Source organism: Pseudophryne corroboree, unplaced genomic scaffold, assembly GCF_028390025.1.
Source record: "Pseudophryne corroboree isolate aPseCor3 unplaced genomic scaffold, aPseCor3.hap2 scaffold_860, whole genome shotgun sequence".
Taxonomy (NCBI): domain Eukaryota; kingdom Metazoa; phylum Chordata; class Amphibia; order Anura; family Myobatrachidae; genus Pseudophryne; species Pseudophryne corroboree.
Window position 1 is genome coordinate 1 of NW_026970439.1, and position 15623 is coordinate 15623.

Consider the following 15623-nt stretch of genomic DNA (forward strand, 5'->3'; position numbering starts at 1 on the left):
TTCCTTTAGGGCCACACGTTACATGTTAAGGGCAATGAAGGAGGTGTTACATATTTCTGATACTACAAGTACCACAAATAAGGGTATTATGTAGGGTGGGAATAATCTACTTGTAGTTTTTCCTGAATCAGATAAATTAAAGGGTGTGATGATACGTGGGTTTCCTCCGATAGAAAATTATTGGAGGTATACCCTTTCCCGCCAGAAGTGAGGGCGAGTTGGGAAACACACCTTAGGGTGGATAAGGCGCTCACACGCTTATAAAAACAAGTGGCGTTACCGTCTCCAGATACGGCCGCCCTCAAGGAGCCAGCTGATAGGAAGCTAAAAAATATCCTAAAAAGTATATACACACATACTGGTGTTATACTACGACCAGCAATCGCCTCAGCCTGGATGTGCAGCGCTGGGGGGGCTTGGTCGGATTTCCTGACTGAAAATATTGATACCCTTGACAGGAACAATATTTTATTGACTATAGAGCATTTTAAGGATGCATTTCTATATATGCGAGATGCGCAGAGGGATATTTGCATTCTGACATCAAGAGTAGATGTGATGTCCATATCTGCCAGACGATGTTTATAGACACGACAGTGGTCAGGTGATGCAGATTCCAGACGGCACATGGAAGTATTGCCGTATAAAGGGGCGGTCCATCGGACCTGGTGGCCATGGCAACAGCTGGAAAATCCACTTTTGTTACCCCAAGTCACATCTCAGCAGAAAAGGACACAGTCTTTTCAGTCTCAGTCCTTTCGTACCCATAAAGGCAGGCGGGCAAAAGGCCAGTCATATCTGCCCAGGGTTAGAGGAAAGGGAAGAAGACTGCAGCAGGCAGCCCATTCCCAGGAACAGAAGTCCTCCACAGCTTCTGCCAAGTCCGCAGCATGACGCTGGGGCCATACAAGCGGACTCAGGTGCGGTGGGGGGTCATCTCAAGAGTTTCAGCACGCAGTGGGCTCACTCGCAAGTGGACTCCTGGATCCTACACGTAGTATCCCAGGTGTACATTGGAAATTCGAGACGTCTTCCCCTCACAAGTTCCTGAAGTCTGCTTTACCAACGTCTCCCTCCGACAGGGAGGCAGTATTGGGAAAAAATTCACAGGCTGTATTCCCAGCAGGTGATAATCAAAGTACCCCTCCTACAACAAGGGAAGGGGTATTATTCCACACTATATTGTGGTACTGAAGCCAAACGGCTCGGTGAGATCTAAAAGATTTGAACAATTACATACAAGGGTTCAAATCAAGATGGAGTCACTCAGAGCAGTGATAGCGAACCAGGACGATATGGTGTCACTGGATATCAGGGACGCTTACCTACATGTCCAAATTTTGCCCTTCTCACCAAGGGTATCTCAGGTTCGTGGTACAGAACTGTTACTATCAGTTCAGACGCTGCCGTTTGGATTGTCCACGGCACCCCGGGTCTTTACCATGGTAATGGCCGAAATGATGATTCTTCCTAAAAGAAATATGGACGCTTTCCTGATAAGGGCAAGGTCCAGAGAACAGTTGGCGGTCGGAGTAGCACTATCTCAAGTAGTTCTACGACAGCACGAGTGGATTCTAAATATTCCAAAATCGCAGCTTTTTCCGACGACACGTCTAATGTTCCTAGGAATGATTCTGGACACAGTCCAGAAAAGGATGTTTTCTCCCGGAGAAGACAGGGAGTTATCCGAGCTAGTCAGGAACCTCCTAAAACCAGGAAAAGTATCAGTGCATCATTGCACAAGGGTCCTGTGAAAAATGGTGGTTTCTTACAAAGCGATCCCATTCGGTAGATTTCAAGCAAGAACCTTTCAGTGGAATCTGCTGGGAAAATGGTCCGGATCGCATCTTCAGATGCATCAGCGGATAACCCTGTCTCCAAGGACAAGGGTGTTTTCTTCTGCGGTGGCTGCAGAGTGCTCATCTATGAAAGGGCCGCAGATTCGACATTCAGGACTGGGTCCTGGTGACCACGGATGCCAGCCTGAGTGGCTGGGGAGCTGTCACACAAGGAAAAAATTTCCAGGGAGTGTGATCAAGTCTGGAGACTTTTCTCCACATAAATATACTGGAGCTAAGGGCAATTTACAAGGCTCTAAGCTTAGCAAGACCTCTGCTTCAAGGTCAGCCGGTATTGATCCAGTGGGACAACATCACGGCAGTCGCCCACGTAAACAGACAGGGCGGCACATGAAGCAGGAGGGAAATGGCAGAAACTGCACGGATTCTTCGCTGGGCGAAAAATCATGTGATAACACTCTCAGCAGTGTTAATTCCGGGAGTGGAAAACTGGGAAGCAGACTTCCTCAGCAGGCATAACCTCCACCCGGGAGAGTGGGGACTTCAGCGGGAAGTCTTCCACATGATTGTAAACCGTTGGGAAAAACCAAAGGTGGACATGATGGCGTCCCGCCTGAACAAAAAACTAGACAGATATTGCGCCAGGTCAAGGGACCCTCAGGCAATAGCGGTGGACGCTCTGGTAACACTGTGGGTGTACCAGTCAGGGTATGTGTTCCCTCCTATGCATCTCATACCAAAAGTACTGAGAATCATAAGAAGGAGATGAGTAAGAACGATACTCGTGGTTCCGGATGGGTCAAGAAGGACTTGGTACCCAGAACTTCAAGAGATGCTCACGGAAGAAACGTGGACTCTACCTTTAAGAGAGGACCTGCTCCAGCAGGGGCCTTGTCTGTTCCAAGACTTACCGCGGCTGCGTTTGACGGCATGGCAGTTGAACGCCGGATCCTGAAAGGGCATTCCAGATGAAGTCATCCCTACCCTGGTCGAAGCCAGGAAGGATGTAACCGCAAAACATTTTCACCGCATTTGGCGAAAATATGTTGCGTGGTGTGAGGCCAAGAAGGTCCCTACAGAGGAATTCCAACTGGGTCGTTTCCTACATTTCCTGAAAACAGGACTGTCTATGGGCCTAAAATTAGGGTCCATTAAGGTTCAAATTTCGACCCTGTCGAATTTCTTCCAGAAAGAACTGGCTTCAGTGCCTGAAGTTCAGACGTTTGTAAAAGGGGTACTGCATATACAGCCTCCTTTTGTGCCCCCAGTGGCACCTTGGGATCTCAATGTTGTTTTGAGTTTCCTAAAGTCACATTGGTTTGATCCACTCACCACTGTGGAATTAAAATATTTCACATGGAAGGTGAAGATTCTATTAGCCCTGGCTTCAGCCAGGCGTGTGTCAGAATGGGCGGCTTTATCATATAAAAGCCCTTACTTAATTTTTCATTCTGACAGGGCAGAATTGAGGACTCGTCCTCAATTTCTCCTTAAGGTGTTTTCTGTTTTTCACATGAACCAACCTATTGTGGTACCTGCGGCTACTAGGGACTTGGAGGACTCCAAGTTACTTGACGTTGTCAGGGCCCTGAAAATATATGTTTCCAGGACGACTGGAGTCAGAAAATCTGACTCGCTGTTTAGCCTGTATGCACCCAACAAGATGGGTGTTCCTGCTTCTAAGCAGACGATTGCTCGCTGGATTTGTAGTACAATTCAGCTTGCACATTCTGTGGCAGGCTTGCCACAGCCAAAATCAGTAAAAGCCCATTCCACAAGGAAGTGGGCTCATCTTGGGCGGCTGCCCGAGGGGTCTCGGCTTTACAACTTTGCCGAGCTGCTACTTGGTCAGGGGCACACCCTGAGGAGGACCTGGAGTTCTCTCATTCGGTGCTGCAGAGTCATCCGCACTCTCCCGCCCGTTTGGGAGCTTTGGTATAATCCCCATGGTCCTGACGGAGTCCCCAGCATCCACTTAGGACGTTAGAGAAAATAAGAATTTACTTACCGATAATTCTATTTCTCGTAGTCCGTAGTGGATGCTGGGCGCCCATCCCAAGTGCGGATTGTCTGCAATACTTGTACATAGTTATTGTTACAAAAATCGGGTTATTCTTGTTGTGAGCCATCTTTTCAGAGGCTCCTTCGTTGTTATCATACTGTTAACTGGGTTCAGATCACAGGTTGTACGGTGTGATTGGTGTGGCTGGTATGAGTCTTACCCGGGATTCAATATCCTTCCTTATTATGCACGCTCGTCCGGGCACAGTATCCTAACTGAGGCTTGGAGGAGGGTCATAGGGGGAGGAGCCAGTGCACACAACCTGATCCTAAAGCTTTTATTATTGTGCCCTGTCTCCTGCGGAGCCGCTAAACCCCATGGTCCTGACGGAGTCCCCAGCATCCACTACAGACTACGAGAAATAGAATTATCGGTAAGTAAATTCTTATTTTTTTCCCAGTAGAACTACAGGTACCAGCGGGCCCGTTTTTCTCCTGCATGCTGGTACTTGTGGTTCTCCAAGTACCAGCTTGCGGGGGAGGCTTGCTGGGACTTGTAGTACTACTAGAAAAAACAATATTCTTTAAATTTTCTCAAGGCTATCAGCCTCCCATCCGCAGCCCTTGGATGGGGGGGGACAGCCTCGGGCTTCACCCCTGGTTGGATATTTAATGCCACGGCCGCAGGGCACTGTATAAAAGTGACCCCCGGCTGTGGCATTATCTGTCCAGCTAGTGGAGCCCGATGCTGGTGTAAAAAATACGGGGGATCCCTACTCTTTTTGTCCCCCGTATTTTTTGCACCAGCACCAGGCGCAGAGCCCGGTGCTGGTTTTAAAAATACGGGGGATCCCCTGTCCGTTTTCCCCCCGGATTTTTAGAACCAGGACCGGCTCGAAGAGCCCGAGGCTGGTTATGCTTTGGAGGGGGGACCCACGCAATTTTTTTTCTGGATTTTTCACATTCCATTTAAAAATAAATAATATTTTAAAAAATATATAAATAATACTTGTGCCTCCAAAAAAGACAAACCAAGTACCTAATCCCTTCTAATATAAATAGATATGCTATTACCAAAAAAAAAAAACAGCAAAAAAAAACATGTTTTTAAATTTTTTTTAATTAGATTCCGCCAGCAAAGTGTTGCGGATTGAAAATGACGAATTTACTGTTTAAAAGCACTGTTGTCGAATTTACAAACTTTAATTGAATATACTTTTGTCGAATTGCCGCATTTGTACCATTGCAGAAAAGTCGAATTTGTCAAATGTCGAATTTTAAAGTCGAATTTTGAAAGCCTGTAAGAATAGGCCCCGCCCCCTTCTTCACATCAGCCGTCCCCTTCTACCCCTGTACCTTGCTCTCTCCTGTCTGTGCTCTCTCCCGTAAGAAGGGGGCGGGGCCTAGTCTGTAGGACTAGGCCCCGCCCCCTTCTTACCCTCCTGTGACTGCTCTCTCCTGACAAGTGGACCAGGCCTGCCCCCTACACGCTGCTGGTGTCTTCATTGTTACTTGGTCTGGAGCTCCGTTGGGGAGAGAACTCACGTGAGCTCATTAAGAATTAGGAACTGGGATGTTTTAATTTTATTGTGAGTAGTGTAGTGTGGTGATGTAGTATGTTGTATGGGGGGTATAGTGTAATTATGAAGTGCAGCATATGGAAGGGCTGTAGCATAGTGATGTAGTGTGGCATATGGGGGGTGGTAGCGCATAGGCGTGCGTACAGGGGGTGCCTGGTGCGCACAGGCACTCCCTAATGTCCAGCACCGCTGCACGCCACGCTTGCTGTAGCACAGTGATCGCTGAGTGTGTGATCGGTGGAGCCTAGCCTGCAGCTCATTTCCGTACCTCCCACCACCGCTGCACCCGCCCCCCCTCTGCCTGCTGCTAATACTATGCTGAGTGCATTCGTCGGCGGCCTCACTGGGGGGACTGGCGTCACCTTGCAATGTGACGTGGTGATGTCCGCCCATGCTCTCCTCCCGCCCACCTGTGCTTTCCTCCTGCTGCGGTCTCTCAGTCCTAGTGTGCCGCGGCCGCCACACCACTGGCAGTGTTCCTCTAGGAGGGACTGGGAGCTGCTGGCAGACACATTCTGCTGAGACTTACTTGTCAGTGCGGGTTCCGGACGGCAGGCGGCGGGTGGGAGGGCAGACGGGGAGCAGGTGTCACAAGGAGTGTGTGGGTAACTAATTCACAATACTTCCGCTCAACGTGGCACTGCTGGTCCTTCATCTCCCATGTCTCTTCACCAGGTGGCGGGCGGCCCGGAAATTAAGTGATGTGTTGTGCAGCAGTCAGTGTGAAGTGACTGTGAGTAACACTGGTGGTGCTGATGATGATGCTGCAGAATCGGGAAGCAATTAATTCATAAATATAATGTACTCTATCAGTGTATTATACATACATAAACATGTACATACGTGTATTTGTGTATACATGTATATGCATGTATATACATGAGTGTGTGTGCATATATATATATATATATATATATAGGGGAATAGGGGTACCAGCGACTTACAGTGTCTATCAAATTAAAGTAACTATGAAGAATATAGCAGGATACGGTTTTAGAAAAAGGGTAACAATATATTTATTTATGCAATTAATAACATAATGATGGGATAAAAAAGTAGGTAAAAATCTTTTTTTTGATATGCAGTAAAAAAAAAAAAGATTTTAAAAACATAAACAGGTAAAAATAGAGTATATAATTTAGCTAGAATCCAAAATCATGTAAAATCAGTAAAAACAATTTCATACTGATAAAAAATATTTCAGGATGATAAAAATGATGCTTATCTTTTTGAAGATGGAGAGTCAGTGGAGGTACACCCAACGCGTTTCGTCCTTAGACTTCATCAAGGGGTGATGAAGTCTAAGGACGAAACGCGTTGGCTGTACCTCCACTGACTCTCCATCTTCAAAAAGATAAGCATCATTTTCTCTGACGTCCTAAGTGGATGCTGGGGACTCCGTCAGGACCATGGGGGATTAGCGGCTCCGCAGGAGACAGGGCACAAAAGTAAAAGCTTTAGGACTAGGTGGTGTGCACTGGCTCCTCCCCCTATGACCCTCCTCCAAGCCTCAGTTAGGTTTTTGTGCCCGGCCGAGAAGGGTGCAATCTAGGTAGCTCTCCTGAGCTGCTTAGAATAAAAGTATAGACTTAGGTTTTTTTATTTTCAGTGAGTCCTGCTGGCAACAGGCTCACTGCATCGAGGGACTAAGGGGAGAAGAAGCGAACTCACCTGCGTGCAGAGTGGATTGGGCTTCTTGGCTACTGGACATTAGCTCCAGAGGGACGATCACAGGCCCAGCCATGGATGGGTCCCGGAGCCGCGCCGCCGGCCCCCTTACAGAGCCAGAAGAGTGAAGAGGTCCAGAAATCGGCGGCAGAAGGCATCTTGTCTTCAAGAAAGGTAGCGCACAGCACTGCAGCTGTGCGCCATTGCTCTCAGCACACTTCACACTCCGGTCACTGAGGGTGCAGGGCGCTGGGGGGGGGCGCCCTGAGACGCAATGAAAACACTATTTATGGTAAAAAATACATCACATATAGCTCCTGGGCTATATGGATGTATTTAACCCCTGCCATTTTACCTCATAAAAAGCGGGAGAAAGGCCGCCGTGAAGGGGGCGGAGCCTATCTCCTCAGCACACAAGCGCCATTTTCCCTCACAGCTCCGCTGGAAGGACGTCTCCCTGACTCTCCCCTGCAGTCCTGCACTACAGAAACAGGGTAAAAAAGAGAGGGGGGGGGGCACTAATTTGGCATATAAAAACATATATAGCAGCTATAAGGGAGAAACACTTATTTATAAGGTTGTCCCTATACATATATAGCGCTCTGGTGTGTGCTGGCAAACTCTCCCTCTGTCTCCCCAAAGGGCTAGTGGGGTCCTGTCCTCTATCAGAGCATTCCCTGTGTGTGTCCTGTGTGTCGGTACGCGTGTGTCGACATGTATGAGGAGGAAAATGGTGTGGAGGCGGAGCAATTGCCTGTAGTAGTGATGTCACCCCCTAGGGAGTAGACACCTGACTGGATGGTCTTATTTAAGGAATTACGTGATAGTGTCAGCACTTTACAAAAAAACTGTTGACGACATGAGACAGCCGGCAAGTCAGTTAGTGCCTGTCCAGGCGTCTCAAACACCGTCAGGGGCTCTAAAGCGCCCATTACCTCAGTCGGTCGACACAGACACGGACACTGACTCCAGTGTCGACGGTGAAGAAACAAACGTATTTTCCAGTAGGGCCACACGTTACATGATCACGGCAATGAAGGAGGCTTTGCATATTTCTGATACTACAAGTACCACAAAAAAGGGTATTATGTGGGGTGTGAAAAAACTACCCGTAGTTTTTCCTGAATCAGAAGAATTAAATGAAGTGTGTGATGATGCGTGGGTCTCCCCCGATAAAAAATTGCTGATATCTAAGAAATTATTGGCATTATACCCTTTCCCGCCAGAAGTTAGGGCGCGTTGGGAAACACCCCCTAGGGTGGATAAGGCACTCACACGCTTATCAAAACAAGTGGCGTTACCGTCTCCTGATACGGCCGCCCTCAAGGAGCCAGTTGATAGGAAGCTGGAAAATGTCCTAAAAAGTATATACACACATACTGGTGTTATACTGCGACCAGCAATTGCCTCAGCCTGGATGTGCAGCGCTGGGGTGGCGTGGTCGGAGTCCCTGACTGAAAATATTGATACCCTGGACAGGGACAGTATTTTATTGACTATAGAGCGTTTAAAAGATGCGTTTCTATATATGCGTGATGCACAGAGGGATATTTGCACCTTGGCATCAAGAGTAAGTGCGATGTCCATTTCTACCAGAAGATGTTTATGGACACGACAGTGGTCAGGTGATGCGGATTCCAAACGGCATATGGAAGTATTGCCGTATAAAGGGGAGGAGTTATTTGGGGTCGGTCTTTCGGACCTGGTGGCCACGGCAACAGCTGGAAAATCCACCTTTTTACCCCAACTCACCTCTCAGCAGAAAAAGACACCGTCTTTTCAGCCTCAGTCCTTTCGTCCCCATAAGGGCAAGCGGGCAAAAGGCCAGTCATATCTGCCCCGGGGTAGAGGAAAGGGAAAAAGACTGCAGCAGACAGCCTCTTCCCAGGAACAGAAGCCCTCCACCGCTTCTGCCAAGTCCTCAGCATGACGCTGGGGCCTTACAAGCGGACTCAGGTGCGGTGGGGGGTCGTCTCAAGAATTTCAGCGCGCAGTGGGCTCACTCGCAAGTGGACCCCTGGATCCTACAGGTAGTATCCCAGGGGTACAGATTGGAATTCGAGACGTCTCCCCCTCGCAGGTTCCTGAAGTCTGCTTTACCAACGTCTCCCTCCGACAGGGAGGCAGTATTGGAAGCAATTCACAAGCTGTATTCCCAGCAGGTGATAATCAAAGTACTCCTCCTACAACAGGGAAAGGGGTATTATTCCACACTATTTGTGGTACCGAAGCCAGACGGCTCGGTGAGACCTATTCTAAATCTGAAATCTTTGAACACTTACATACAAAGGTTCAAATTCAAGATGGAGTCACTCAGAGCAGTGATAGCGAACCTGGAAGAAGGGGACTATATGGTGTCCCTGGACATCAAGGATGCTTACCTTCATGTCCCAAATTGCCCTTCTCACCAAGGGTACCTCAGGTTCGTAGTACAGAACTGTCATTATCAGTTTCAGATGCTGCCGTTTGGATTGTCCACGGCACCCCGGGTCTTTACCAAGGTAATGGCCGAAATGATGATTCTTCTTCGAAGAAAAGGCGTCTTAATTATCCCTTACTTGGACGATCTCCTGATAAGGGCAAAGTCCAGGGAACAGTTGGAGGTCAGAGTAGCACTATCTCGGGTACTGCTACAACAGCACGGGTGGATTCTAAATATTCCAAAATCGCAGCTGATCCCAACGACACGTCTGCTGTTCCTAGGGATGATTCTGGACACAGTCCAGAAAAAGGTGTTTCTCCCGGAGGAGAAAGCCAGGGAGTTATCCGAGCTAGTCAGGAACCTCCTAAAACCCGGAAAAGTGTCAGTGCATCATTGCACAAGGGTCCTGGGAAAAATGGTGGCTTCTTACGAAGCGATTCCATTCGGCAGATTTCACGCAAGAACTTTTCAGTGGGATCTGCTGGACAAATGGTCCGGATCGCATCTTCAGATGCATCAGCGGATAACCCTGTCTCCGAGGACAAGGGTGTCTCTTCTGTGGTGGCTGCAGAGTGCTCATCTACTAGTGGGCCGCAGATTCGGCATTCAGGATTGGATCCTGGTGACCACGGATGCCAGCCTGAGAGGCTGGGGAGCAGTCACACAGGGAAGAAATTTCCAGGGAACGTGGTCAAGTCTAGAGACTTCTCTCCACATAAATATACTGGAGCTAAGGGCAATTTACAATGCTCTATGCCTAGCAAGACCTCTGCTTCAATGTCAGCCGGTGCTGATCCAGTCGGACAACATCACGGCAGTCGCCCACGTAAACAGACAGGGTGGCACAAGAAGCAGGAGGGCAATGGCAGAAGCTGCAAGGATTCTTCGCTGGGCAGAAAATCATGTGATAGCACTGTCAGCAGTGTTCATTCCGGGAGTGGACAACTGGGAAGCAGACTTCCTCAGCAGGCACGACCTCCACCCGTGAGAGTGGGGACTTCACACGGAAGTCTTCCACATGATTGTGAACCATTGGGAAAAACCAAAGGTGGACATGATGGCGTCCCGCCTCAACAAAAAACTGGACAGGTATTGCGCCAGGTCAAGGGACCCTCAGGCAATAGCTGTGGACGCTCTGGTAACACCGTGGGTGTACCAGTCAGTGTATGTGTTCCCTCCTCTTCCTCTCATACCCAAGGTACTGAGAATTTTAAGACGGAGAGGAGTAAGAACTATACTCGTGGCTCCGGATTGGCCAAGGAGGACTTGGTACCCGGAACTTCAAGAGATGCTCACAGAGGACCCATGGCCTCTGCCGTTAAGAAGGGACTTGCTTCAGCAAGGACCCTGTCTGTTCCAAGACTTACCGCGGCTGCGGTTGACGGCATGGCGGTTGAACGCCGGATCCTAAGGGAAAAAGGCATTCCGGAAGAGGTCATACCTACCCTGGTCAAAGCCAGGAAGGAGGTGACCGCACAACATTATCACCGCATTTGGCGAAAATATGTTGCGTGGTGTGAGGCCAGGAAGGCCCCCACGGAGGAATTTCAACTCGGTCGATTCCTGCATTTCCTGCAAACAGGAGTGTCTATGGGCCTCAAATTGGGGTCCATTAAGGTTCAAATTTCGGCCCTGTCGATTTTCTTCCAGAAAGAATTGGCTTCAGTTCCTGAAGTCCAGACATTCGTCAAGGGAGTACTGCATATACAACCCCCTTTTGTGCCTCCAGTGGCACCGTGGGATCTCAACGTAGTTCTGGGATTCCTCAAATCACATTGGTTTGAACCGCTCAAATCTGTGGATTTGAAATATCTCACATGGAAAGTGACCATGCTGTTGGCCCTGGCCTCGGCCAGGCGAGTGTCAGAATTGGCGGCTTTGTCTCACAAAAGCCCATATCTGATTTTCCATTCGGACAGGGCAGAACTGCGGACTCCTCCCCAGTTTCTCCCTAAGGTGGTGTCAGCGTTTCACCTGAACCAACCTATTGTGGTGCCTGCGGCTACTAGGGACTTGGAGGACTCCAAGTTGCTAGACGTTGTCAGGGCCTTGAAAATATATATTTCCAGGACGGCTGGAGTCAGTAAAACTGACTCGCTGTTTATCCTGTATGCACCCAACAAGCTGGGTGCTCCTGCTTCTAAGCAGACGATTGCTCGTTGGATTTGTAGTAAAATTCAGCTTGCACATTCTGTGGCAGGCCTGCCACAGCCAAAATCTGTAAATGCCCATTCCACAAGGAAGGTGGGCTCATCTTGGGCGGCTGCCCGAGGGGTCTCGGCTTTACAACTTTGCCGAGCTGCTACTTGGTCAGGGGCAAACACGTTTGCAAAATTCTACAAATTTGATACCCTGGCTGAGGAGGACCTGGAGTTCTCTCATTCGGTGCTGCAGAGTCATCCGCACTCTCCCGCCCGTTTGGGAGCTTTGGTATAATCCCCATGGTCCTGACGGAGTCCCCAGCATCCACTTAGGACGTCAGAGAAAATAAGAATTTACTTACCGATAATTCTATTTCTCGTAGTCCGTAGTGGATGCTGGGCGCCCATCCCAAGTGCGGATTGTCTGCAATACTTGTACATAGTTATTGTTACAAAAATCGGGTTATTATTGTTGTGAGCCATCTTTTCAGAGGCTCCTCTGTTATCATGCTGTTTACTGGGTTCAGATCACAAGTTGTACAGTGTGATTGGTGTGGCTGGTATGAGTCTTACCCGGGATTCAAAATCCTTCCTTATTGTGTACGCTCGTCCGGGCACAGTATCCTAACTGAGGCTTGGAGGAGGGTCATAGGGGGAGGAGCCAGTGCACACCACCTAGTCCTAAAGCTTTTACTTTTGTGCCCTGTCTCCTGCGGAGCCGCTAATCCCCCATGGTCCTGACGGAGTCCCCAGCATCCACTACGGACTACGAGAAATAGAATTATCGGTAAGTAAATTCTTATTTTTATCATCCTGAAATATTTTTTATCAGTATGAAATTGTTTTTACTGATTTTACATGATTTTGGATTCTAGCTAAATTATATACTCTATTTTTACCTGTTTATGTTTTTAAAATCTTTTTTTTTTTACTGCATATCAAAAAAAAAAAAATTTTACCTACTTTTTTTATCCCATCATTATGTTATAAATTGTATAAATAAATATATTGTTACCCTTTTTCTAAAACCGTATCCTGCTATATTCTTCATAGTTACTTTAATTTGATAGACACTGTCTATCAAATGTCTTTTTTTCACATTTTAAAGGCAGCTTATCACTGCTGATTACTTAGGGGATAGCAGACACCTTACATTTTTAAAAGGAGTGTCTATAAATAACATATATATTGTTTTAATAGTTATCTGCTCACACATACCTGTGGCGCCATACCCCCACTACCCAATATATATATATATATATATATATATATATATGTATAAAAATAAGACTTGGGGTTTGTTTTATTAGATAGAACATGTCCCAGTGAAGTGCCTTTTGGGGTTGTGGTTTTTCGGAAAGTTACAGGTTTTTTTTAATTAAGAGAAATATGCCCCATTATAGAGATAGGGCATTTCAATTTGTTGCGCCTGCGCAGTGGCCGCCAGCAGGGGGTGTACTAGAGGGCCTTCACTTGAGAGCCGCAATATGGCCGCCTTCTCCCCGGTTATTCTGTAAATAGGAAAATAACCTCACAGGTTCACATAGGGCAGAGTTGCCACTACTAGTGCAGGGCTGTAACGTACAGTACTAAGGAAAAGCCATATACTAAAGCGGCACGGTGACCTCACCCCTCTCAGAGACACCAGGGCGCAGCACACTGTACGGGGTACACTTAGTACACACACCTGTTAGCTCAGGGCAGCACTATATGACCCTCCTGTAATGCTGTGCTGGCGGCGTGTAGTGATCAGGGCACTGGGAGACTGGCTGGCTAGTCTCCGTCTCTGCTGCCTATAGAACTTCCACCTCTGTTATATATCAGGGCTGCTCTCCTGTGTGTTCTCTTCCTTTCCTACCTCACACTGGAACTGGCCGCCCAGAGAACGAGAGGGCAGCGGCTGACATCGGAGAGGGTGCAGCAATCTGTGTGGGCAGAGCCCCTCACAGCAAGGTGTCCTTATGCTGTGCCCCGTGTAATCACTGTGATCCATACAGACTCTCACCCTGGTATGCTCTCTATTTATTATTTATTTTTTTGCACTGCGGCATGCTCGAGGGAAGGGAGCAGGCACCCCCCACCCCACCGCCACTACTCCTCCGCCAGCATCACTGCCGAGCCGGTCAGTGTTCCGGCGGCAATGAGCAGTAGGCAGCCACCAGCAACAACAGTCAGGAAGCTGTTACTCCCGGCAGCAGTAGCGTCAAGCTGCAATTCAGCCAGCGGCACGATGATCCGGGAGACAGTGGCAGCACAGGGAAGCAGTACCCCCTCCAATCGCAGCACCAACCAGGAGACTGAGGCAGCAACCCGCCCCCAGCAGCAGCACCACCCTGATGATAGGTAAGATGCATTTTGGTGTCACAAGAAGGTGGCCGGAGTAGTGGCTGGCTGTGGTCACACCCCGGGGAAAAGTGATAGTGATTTCAGTGTTCCCTTGCGCGGGGATTGGATGTGTAGATGTATGTATAGATGTGAGTGGAAGTGGTTGGATGTATGAGAGCGATAGTGTACGGCTGTATGAGAGCGGCAGTGTGCGGATGTATGAGAGCGGCAGTGTGCGGATGTAGAGAGCGGCAGTGTGCGGATGTAGAGAGCGGCAGTGTGCGGATGTATGAGAGCGGCAGTGTGCGGATGTATGAGAGCGGCAATGTACGGCTGTATAACTGCGTCGGTGTGCGGCTGTATGAGTGCGATGATGTGCGGCTGTATGCGTGTGGTGGTGTGCGGCGGTGTGTGGATGTATGAGAGCGGCAGTGTGCGGCTGTAAGAGTGCGGCAGTGTGCGGATGTATGAAAGCGGCAGTGTACGGCTGTATAACTGCGTCGGTGTGCGGCTGTATGAGAGCAGCAGTGTGCGGATGTATGAGAGCGGGGTTGTACGGCTGTATGAGAGCGACAGTGTACGACTGTATGAGAGCGGCAGTGTGCGGCTGTATGAGAGCGGCAGTGTGCGGCTGTATGAGAGCGGCAGTGTGCGGCTGTATGAGTGCGGCTGTATGAGTGCGGCAGTGTGCGAATGTATGAGAGCGGCAGTGTACGGCTGTATGAGAGCGGCAGTGTACGGCTGTATAACTGCGTCGGTGTGTGGATGTATGAGTGCGGTGGTGTGTGGATGTATGAGTGCGGTGGTGTGTGGATGTATGAGTGCGGTGGTGTGTGGATGCATGAGTGCGGTGGTGTGTGGATGCATGAGTGCGGTGGTGTGTGGATGCATGAGTGCGGTGGTGTGTGGATGCATGAGTGCGGTGGTGTGTGGATGCATGAGTGCGGTGGTGTGTGGATGCATGAGTGCGGCGGTGTGCGGCTGTATGAGAGCGGCGGTGTGCGGCTGTATGAGAGCGGCGGTGTGCGGCTGTATGAGAGCGGCGGTGTGCGGCTGTATGAGAGCGGCGGTGTGCGGCTGTATGAGAGCGGCGGTGTGCGGCTGTATGAGAGCGGCGGTGTGCGGCTGTATGAGAGCGGCGGTGTGCGGCTGTATGAGAGCGGCGGTGTGCGGCTGTATGAGAGCGGCGGTGTGCGGCTGTATGAGAGCGGCAGTGTGCGGCTGTATGAGAGCGGCAGTGTGCGGCTGTATGAGAGCGGCAGTGTGCGGCTGTATGAGAGCGGCAGTGTGCGGCTGTATGAGAGCGGCAGTGTGCGGATGTATGAGAGCGGGGTTGTACGGATGTATGAGAGCGGCAGTGTGCGGATGTATGAGAGCGGGGTTGTACGGATGTATGAGCGGCAGTGTATGGATGTATGAGAGCTTCAGTGTACAGTTGTGTGAGAGCGGCAGTGTGCGGATGTATGAGAGTGGCGGTGTACGGATGTATGAGAGCGGCAGTGTATGGATGGCAGCGTCATAGGGAGGGATGTCGGAATGCTGTTATAGGATTCCTAATACAAAATGGAATCCGTATAGTGGGCGGGGCTGGCACCATGGCACCACGTTGGGCTTGATGGGCAGGTAGTGCAGCAAGCACACCCAAATTGGCGTCTGACGTCGCCCGCAGTCCACACTGTTGTGAGGA